The sequence below is a fragment of the Bidens hawaiensis genome, unplaced genomic scaffold, assembly GCF_021521415.1.
Source record: "Bidens hawaiensis isolate Kalapana, Puna unplaced genomic scaffold, B.hawaiensis_p1.1 tig00020553_1, whole genome shotgun sequence".
Lineage (NCBI taxonomy): Eukaryota > Viridiplantae > Streptophyta > Magnoliopsida > Asterales > Asteraceae > Bidens > Bidens hawaiensis.
The window spans coordinates 202,422-211,617 of NW_027493146.1; positions in this window are offsets into that span (position 1 = coordinate 202,422).

Consider the following 9,196-nt stretch of genomic DNA (forward strand, 5'->3'; position numbering starts at 1 on the left):
ATTTACAATCACCTAATTATTAGGTTGATTACTTAGCTTATGGGTTTGGGAAATTACCGGTTGTCACACATTATACGAGGGTCCATAAATTTTAAAGTGTGGCATATATTGTCAAATACTAGAAGAGTGTCTGCACGATGCAGCGGAAAACACATACTTTAGTAATCATGTAAAAAATTTATGGGTATTCATTATTCCGTTTGAAACTGTGAGACTGTTCATTAATTATGGTTTCACAGTTGAAACCAGAGCTGACCGTACATAATGAAATGCTAACTTTAATTATTTACTTATTTAATATTAGATATGTTTTATAATATATATTAGATAGTGTTAAAAGATAGTTAAACAAAGTTTTATCTAATACGAGTAAACGCGTCTATAATAATTTTAATTTAGCTAAATTTCCATTATGATTTTTTGTAATCTTTATTCTTGTTATGATTTTGATTTCTATTTATTCTAATAAGGTTTATCATTTCTATAAACAAAGTTATATTTGTTCATATTACGATTATTTTAAGTAATTTATTAGTTGGTGCTTAGTTTGAAGTTAATATATAGACAAGTTAATAATTCTTATTTTAAACTCAATATATTATCGAAGTACAAACTACATCGGAACCTAATCATTCGTAATGGTTCAGTTTAGTTGGGTTTAATTTAAAAACAGTTCAGTATTGATTTCGACAATAAAAAATCGTGTAAAGTTGGCTCTTATTTTAATTTAAAACCATCAAAACCGAACCACAAACGCTTCTGCATAAAATGTTTTTTTTACTTCGAAAACTATAACAATATTATAATCTGTAGGTTCCCTGGACGGATCGCACGAGATATCTCGGTCTACTCAGGTGCGGAATCCCTGCGTAGATCGTTACGAGTATAGAACACGAATCACACGAACACACAAAACGAACACACGTTATATATTATAACTCAAACACGTGATGTAATATCACTGTTACAGACTCTCGTCCTCACGTTACAATGAACTTGAACAACTGACACGAACTTAAACAACGATTACAAACCAAGCCGTAACCTAGGACTATTTATACACGACAACTTCGCCTGGCATGTTCAGGCGAAGTTGTCCATAACTTCGCTTGACTAACAAGTTCGCCTGTTAAGCGAACTTGTCAGTAACTTCGCTTAAACATACAAAACATAATTAAACATTACAGACTCGATTACAGACACTAGACTATGAACTACTGACATTATGCACCAACAGACTCCCCCTTGGCAGTAGCTTCATATCTTGATCTTTAAGCACTTGTCTTGTAATCTTCAATCTTGTATCTTCACGCATGCACTCCTTCTCTAACACAAACTGACACAACTCTTTGATACTTCCTCGCTTCGTCCTTCCAAGCAGGAATATAAAAGATTTTCTTCTCATTGAGCACCTGCAGATCAGCTTGCGATAAGTTTACCAAATGCATCGGATCGTAAACTCTTAGGAGCTCTTGTTCATCCTCGTCTTCCATCACTGCCTCTGCTGTCTCACAATCCACATACCACCACTTTAGGTCTTTAAGCACATCCTTGGGCATAAGCTTCATCGGTACTTCTTTCAAACACCAGATCGGTTTATACTTCATGACCATCCAAGGTTTTCCATCAGCTCTTAAACCTCTATCCTTGTCTTCAACAAGTTTTCCCTTCTGCGGTTTCAACAGCTCAAACTTCTTCTCTTTTATACTCTCTCTCCATACAATTTTCTCAATGACTCTAGCCATATTATCGTCATTTCGATTGATTAACCCCAATCTGGCTAAGTCTTTCACTTCACATTCCGGCAGTGTATTCAACGACCTTAACATTCTTTTAAAATACCGAACGCCGTCATACCGTTTAATCACAAAGAGCTTCAACTGCTCATCATAGATCCAGCAAATAATCCCTTTCTTCGCTTCGGCATAGCCTTTAATATTGTAACTCTTCTTAAACATTGTAGGGACCGCTGGTTTCTTCGTTTTGACGAACCACTGAGCATAGCCTTCCTTCCACCTAGGCTGCTCTTCCCATTCAGTCTCATCGATTACTGTCTCATTACCCATATCTGCTTTCTCCACAACTGGAATGTCATGCTCTACATTCTCTTCTACTATTTCACCTTCTTCAACATCTTCTTCAATCACAATCTGAGCTCCAATCTTCTCAATCTCCTCAATTGGCAGCACATCATCATCAAACAACACATCATCACTAAAAATATCATCATCTAATTCTTTCAAAGCATCAATCACATCATCTCCCATTCCTTCATCATCAACCATCACCACCTCATCACCACCAGAACTGCCAGCCGCACCTGCAGACTCCCCCTGAGCTGTGGAAGTCCCAAGAGCTTGAGTAGTTCTTGGCAACTCACCACCTGCACCTTTCGATGCATTGGGATCATCGTCTCTATCATTTCTCTTCTTTGTCCTTAACTCGTCGCCTTTACAGCCTGTCTCCCCCTGAGATGCCAAGAACTCCTTCATAGCATCTATAATTCTCCCATGTTCAACCAGGAGGGACGACTGTAGTTGATTTTCTGCTACTAGGCGTTGAATAGCCTGGGTCTGGACAAGATTCACCCTTGATTGTTCTGCCACGACCCGCTCAAGTGCAGCTATTCTCTCCGAGTCTGAGAGGGTTGCATCGAAATCAAACCTCATGTGAGATGTGTCTTGAGTATACTCAGCAGGGATTTCGAATGAAACCGGGACATCAGAAGCAGCTGTGGACGTAACCGCAGGTGGTATCGTGACCGACAACCCTGCAGTTGCAACGACTGTGGACTCTACAAATTGTGCAACCACCTCTGAAGGAGTAAGCGTTGGAGGTGGTAAAGACACAATCTCCGGAGTCGTCAGCTGGATAGTAGTGATTGGGATGCCAAAAGCTGATGATGTAGCCACCACGGGAACATCCGCGGCGCTTAAACCTGTGACCTGTAGTGATGTAGGAACAATCGACATACCTGACAGTGCGGGCGGAGCGAAACGTACAACTCTTGAAGTCTCTCCAGCTCCCATACCTGCACCTGTCCTTTCCCGTCTTGAACGTCTAATCAACTTGTGAATATCCTCTTCTTCTTCTGACTCCCTATCATCAACTGTCCTCTTTCTCTTCCCAAATGTTCTCTCTTGAGTCACCAACATCCTTCTCGCCTCATCCATAACATCATCAAGATCTGAGTCAGCCACCGTCGTAGCTGCTCTAGTAATACGCACAGTCGAGACACGTTCAACTGGGATCCGAACGTTCTCCTCTGGATCCACCCGATCCATATCGAAGAATCCTTGACCTCCGAATTCTGCATCAAGGTCCACTTCCTCCTCCGGTGACACAACAGGAGCAGCAGGTATAGCTTGAGATGCTCCTGCCTGTTGTGGTGCCGGGTCTCTGAACTCATCCCCACGAGCTGGCACATACCCCGGGTTTATTAAGTACCCAAAGAGTGGAGTATGCCTTGGACGCAGTTCAGCCTTGCTCCTCGCACTGGATGTTCGGCATTGAGCGAAGATACGTTTGCTCACACTCTCCACATATCGTATTGGACGTCGTTGAGGCAACGTGGGAGCAACATGATTCAAGATCATCTGAATGAATCTTGGATACATGATGAACCTCTCACGGGTCATCGCTCTTCTCTGTCTATCGATCTCGTAAAAGACCATCTGACTAAAGCTATAACGTTTGTTATAAGTCAGAGCAGTCATTGCTGACTGCATGGTTGCACCCATACCATCAGTGCCCGCCTTCCTCCCAGACATGCAGACAATCATTACATGCATGAGGAAGCGCCACTGATCAAGTAGGAAACCCTTCCTCCGTTGTGTATCGCCCAATGGACCAGAATAGCCCATTCGTAGAAATGCTCCATCGCGGAACGGAGCAACAAACTCTGTAGGGTCATCCCTAGTCTCCTCTCCAAAACGTAAAGCCACCCGTATTTGTTCAGAAGAGAACTGAACTTCTTGATTGTTGACGGTTGCTCGCATAACCGGGGGCTCAATGCGGCAATCGTATTCCACTGTCTGCCAAAAATCCTCAATATTGGGTAAGGAAATCGGCAGAGTCGTAGTGATTGCGTGGAATATCCTCGAGCGAAGGAGGAATGTGATTATCTCGCGGTAATCCTCCACACCACTCGCTTCCGGATCTAAGGTGATGAATATGTTGTGACCTGGGAAGAATTGCCTCTGATTATCTCCTCCGTCATCTCCTCCAGCACCTCCAGCACCGGCAACAGCAGCCATATCTGCAACAAACGAACCAAGTTAGATAAACGTTAAGGCATAACACAAGTTCGCTTGTTACCATGAGCGAAGTTGTGATAAAATCTGTATAGGCGAAGTTAAAGTTGGGGCGAAGTTGGAAACAACTTCGCTTCATCTTTAAGTTCGTCTGATAAATGATAAGTTAAAAAAAAAGGTCCAGGCGAAGTTAATGTTAACTTCGCCTCAACACAACATCGCCTCAGGCGAAGTTTAGACTCAGGCGAAGTTACGGATAACTTCGCCCAAACCTTAAGTTCGCCTGAATCTGAAACGACAACAGTAAGCAGAATCTAAGTCGGAAAATCTGATGTTTCGGTCAATTTTGACGATTAAGGAGCCTAAAACACATGATATTAAGAGTATATGGACGATCGTTTTGTTCATGACCACGTAAAAACAAGTTTTGACAATCCGGTAATAAAGGTCGATCGACCGAGGTCACGAAACAAGTCGAAACGACCTCAGATTAACATCAATGAACATTGATTATACGATATGATGACCCAACAAACCTATAAATCTGTTTGAAATCGAAGAAAGATAGCAAAGTTGAATCGACAGATAACTTCGCGAAGTTATCGAGAAGTTCACTTAGGGTTTTGCAGACAAGTTCGCTGAATTTGAAAAATATGAACAGGTTGACCTTTGAAAATCCTTATATAGGGACGATGTTATACAGGCGAAGTTACGGTTAACTTCGCCTAGGCGAAGTTATTCACAAGTTCGCCTGTTTAACAATTTCGCCTATATTTACAAAATCAGACCTTATAATTTGAACATTTTTCAATTAACTTTTAAAACTTCCCTTTAAGAATTAAATGACACGATCAAGTCCAAGTAACCATTTATAAAAGCATACAACTACATAAAAAGAAATTTTTAACAATTAAAGTATAAGGGATCAAATTTCAGTCTCGATAGGGACTACTACATTTTAGAAAAGATCCGAACATGAATCATACTAATTACGTGACTGTCACATAGATCCGTGTTTAGCTGTATTATGACATAAAGAGACAGGTTGTAAGCAGGTAAATAACTTAAGATGGTTTTCATCGTTTCTGTGATACGAGTTAGGTTCAATTATGCCTCAAAATTTAAGTGGGCAACAACTCAGAGATTATGATGCCTCCTATCTATTCTCAAAGCATATTTGGCTTTCCCCAAGTCACCCCGAATTGACCTCGACCCATAGTGTCTGATTAAGTTTGTAAGTACTCTTCATCTGCTTCCCGTTCTCTTTCTTACTCCATGATTGAGAAGTCTTGACATTTTCAGCTCTAGAATGTTTTCATAACTCATAATAAATTTTTTTTTTTTTTTATGATAAACATTTACATAGACTTCAGAGTAGTAAACAACTGCAAGTCCCGAATCTGGATCACTGCAGTTTCTTCACACACTATCTTTACGGGAATCAGAACACGTACGGGCTCGTGTATGACTGGGTAATCGCTTTTCTACCTATCATTCGGAAAGATATATATGGAGACACGCAAAACTCGTAGGGAGTTTCCACGTAAAATCAAGTAGATTTAGTTTGTATCACATCTACTTTTACGCACCATAAAAAGCTACCATGACATACAATAACTGTCCTAAAGCCTTTTAAGCCTAATAACTTCACTAGTTAAGCACACAGAATCAGTATATTTATCATTTTCCAAGGTTGGATCAATTTTCTGTTAAACATAGCAAACGAACTTCTTACGAAGTAGCAGACTTGAAAAATAATTTCATTTCCCTTTAAAAAAATATTTAACATTAATCGCCCCGACCAAAACAAAGTCTTCAGGTAAACGGCTATCCCGAAGATCCAATGGATCAGCTGGACCGACCACATACTAGTATGTGTCCTTCTAACTAAGTATGATCGACTAATTTTAAGCGAAAGAAAGAAAACTCATCATAAACCGCTCCGGTCACTTTCAGTCATCTGGTTAATGGCTATCCTCAAATTCTACAAGTAGAAAATGAGGACCAAACATATCCTAAGACATGTCCTTCAAACTGAGGTAACCGACATAATTCTAAGCGATAGTGACGTTTTTTTTTTTTTTTTTTTTTAAACGAACATAAAAAGCATGGTTACTCGGGATTGATCATCCCATTCAGCTCAATAAGGTTTTGAAATCTTGTTTTGTCAAACGCTTTAGTATAAAGATCAGCGAAATTATCAAGCGTATCCACCTTTTCAAGCACAATCAGTTTCTTCTCAGCACAATCCCGTATAAAATGATGACGTATGTCAATATGTTTAGTTTTACTGTGCTTCACGGGATTGTTAGTTACTGAGATAGCAGCTGTGTTATCAATGCAAATAGGAGTAAGTAAGAAATTCAGACCATAGTCGCGCAACTGTTGTTGAATCCAAAGAACCTGGGAGCAGCAGTTGGATGCTGCCATGTATTCTGCTTCACAGGTTGAAATTGCGACTGAAGTCTGCTTCTTGCATTGCCACGACACCAATCTGCCACCAAGAAACTGACATCCTCCAGTTGTTGACTTCCGACTCTGATTGCACCCTCCATAATCAGAATCTGTGTAAGCGACTAGCTCCAAGTCTCCTCCTCTCGGGTACCACAACCCCAGCTTCGGCTTGCCCTTGAGATACCTCAGTATCCTCTTCACACCCTTCAGATGAGATTCTTTTGGGTTTGCCTGAAAGCGTGCACAAAGACAAACAGCAAACATTATATCAGGCCTAGAAGCAGTTAAGTACATTAAAGAACCTATAATAGCCCGATATTGAGTTGGGTCCACATCTGCATCACCGTCTGACTCAGCACCCGATTTGTGATTGAAGCAGATTGGAGTGTCGAATGGAATGCTGTCCTCCATCTTGAAGTGTTTGAGCACATCATGGACATACTTGGTCTGATGAATGAACATCCCATCCTTCTTCTGATCAACCTGCAATCCTAAAAAGAAAGTTAGTTCACCCATAGCACTCATTTCAAACCTCTTTTTCATGACGGCCTCAAAATCTTGACACATGGAGACTTTTGATGCAGCAAAGATAATGTCATCCACGTAGACTTGCACCAGCAGGAAGTCGCTTCCATCTCTCTTGAAGAACAACGTGCTATCTATCTTCCCTCTTTCAAACCCATTTTCAAGCAAGTAATCTGATAAAGTTGAATACCAGGCACGAGGTGCCTGATGTAGTCCATACAATGCCTTGCTAAACTTGTACACGTGATCAGGAAAGTCTGGGTCAGGAAAACCCGGAGGTTGCTCAACATACACTACCTCATCAACTTTCCCATTCAGAAACGCACTCTTCACATCCAACTGAAATACCTTCATCTTCTTATAAGCAGCGAACGCCAAAAACAATCTAATGGCTTCCAACCTTGCCACAGGAGCGAACACTTCATTATAATCAATCCCCTCTTGTTGATTAAAACCTTTAACGACTAGCCTCGCCTTGTTTCTTATGATAATCCCTTTCTCATCTCTCTTGCACTTAAACACCCATTTTGTGCCTATCGCATGCACATGCTTCGGTTTTTCAACCAAAGTCCAAACTTCCATTTTCTTGAATTGAGCCAACTCTTCTTGCATAGCTTCGACCCACGAGCTGTCCTTGAGAGCCATTTGATAATTCTTCGGTTCAATCTGGCTGATAAAGCAGGTGTACAAGCATTCATTGATTATGCCTGTCTCCTTGATGCTTGTGTAAACACAGGTGTGCTCATTCAAGCTACGTCTTGTTTGTACACCGGAGGACACATCACCAATCACATTCTCCAAAGGGTGATCTTTATGAATTCTCGTGGTCGGAACAGAACCGACATGCAAATTGTCATCCAAGTTAGAAGAGAGCTCGTCAATGGTTGTTTCATGCTGAGAGTGAAATGGATTGAAAAATTCTTCTTCAGTCGAGGCAGCAGGGGTATCGACAGCATTTGATGAGGAAGGTTGACATTTATCGATCAGCTGTCTTTGCAATAGGTTTTCTTCCTCATCAAGGATCATCTTCGTAGCAACTCTCTCTTCTTCTTCAGCAATATCCAAATACGGTATGTTAAAAGACTTAAAAAGTTTAACATAGTCGAAAAACTCAGCAGGTCCGTTGCTTGGTTTTGTCGGTTGGTAACTTGTGATATCGGTGTAAAACACCACCTCAACCTTGCTGGTCGATGTATTAAAGACACGTCTGTTGGGAGTCCCAACAACAAAACCGACTAAGATTCCTTCATCGGCTACTTCACCAAATTTAGAATTTCTCTTTAAAATCGAACAAGGGGACCCGAATGGTTCAAGACCACTCAAGTTCGGCTTTCTCCCATGCATAAGCTCATAACACGTTTTACCAAGTCTTTTAACAGTTAAGACTCTATTCAGAACATAACAGGCTGTAGCTACAGCTTCAGCCCAAAACACCACAGGAAGCTTCGAATCAGCCAGCATTGTTCTGGCTCCTTCAATTAATGTTCTGTTCTTCCTTTCAGCCACTCCATTCTGTTGCGGTGTATACGGAGCGCTGTATTGGTGTTCAATCACTTTCTGAAGGCAGAAGATCTCCATCTCAAAATTCTTGAACTCCGTTCCATTGTCACTCCTGATGAACTTAACCCTTTTATCCATAACGTTCTCAACTTTGGTAATCAAATTCTTCACCATCTGAGCCGTTTCGTCTTTTGATTTCAGGAAATATACCCACGAATATCGTGAGTAGTCATCAGTGATCACCAAGCAATAAGAAGTACCTCCTAGACTTTTTGCATTCACGGGACCGAAGAGATCCATGTGAAGCAACTCTAGAGTACTGACAATAGAATTGACCTTCTTGGTGTGATGGGATTTCTTGTGCTGCTTTCCCTTCTTGCACGCTATACATTTATCTTCAAAATTGAAATTCTTCAAGGGAACGCCCAGCACAAGTCCATTCTTGACAATGTTGTTCATCTTCC